The sequence below is a fragment of the Geospiza fortis genome, unplaced genomic scaffold (genome assembly GCF_000277835.1).
Source record: "Geospiza fortis unplaced genomic scaffold, GeoFor_1.0 scaffold292, whole genome shotgun sequence".
NCBI lineage: Eukaryota > Metazoa > Chordata > Aves > Passeriformes > Thraupidae > Geospiza > Geospiza fortis.
Window position 1 is genome coordinate 507,292 of NW_005054482.1, and position 826 is coordinate 508,117.

Here is an 826-nt window from a genome sequence, read left to right on the forward strand (position 1 = left end):
TGTGGCTGCCCCTGCATCCCTGGAAGGGTTCCAGGCCAGGTTGGACAGGGCTTGGAGCAGCCTGGGACAGTGGCAGGTGTCCCTGCCCAGGGCAAGGTGTTTGGAATTCCATTCCTCAAGATCAAGATGAGATGATGTTCCAACCCAAACTGTTCTATGATCCCATGATTTAAATTCCTGAGTTCAACTAATTTTGGTGGAAGTTAGCACCTAACAGAGCATTAGCATGGGTTTCTAAGTGAATATGGTGTTGATGCTTATAGCACAGGTTCCATTGGAAATGGGAGGTTGTTCTCTGCCTGGGAAGAAGGAAAAACAACAGCTGAGGGAACTCCAAGGATGTGCATCACCTATCCCCACCAGAAAAGAGGATGTTTAGTGTGCCACAGCCTTGAGCTGAAAGTGCTTCCCAGATATTCAGGAGTGCAATTTGGCTGAGCCACTGGTGGAACATAGGAGTGAAAATATCATGGAACTGAATGGGCAGGCACGAAGAACTGAAGGGAAATGCCATGTCAACTGCAAGTAGCAGGCACAATTTAAACCCCAGATTTTTTCCCAGCAGTGTATCTACCTGCATTCCCACTGGTGAATTGGCAAGAACACATCCCAGAGTAATCCATTTGCAGGCATCTTTTCTGAAGTGAAAAAAAAAAAAGAGCAGTTAATGCATATGCAGAAAGGAAAATATTCTTATCTCATTAGCAGACTTTCTTTAAGCTTGCTAAGATTAGAATACTTAGTTATTTCAAATTGGTAAAACATGCATTCATTATAAACATGATTATAATGATAACTTTGTAGATAATAATCAATTATTTAAATA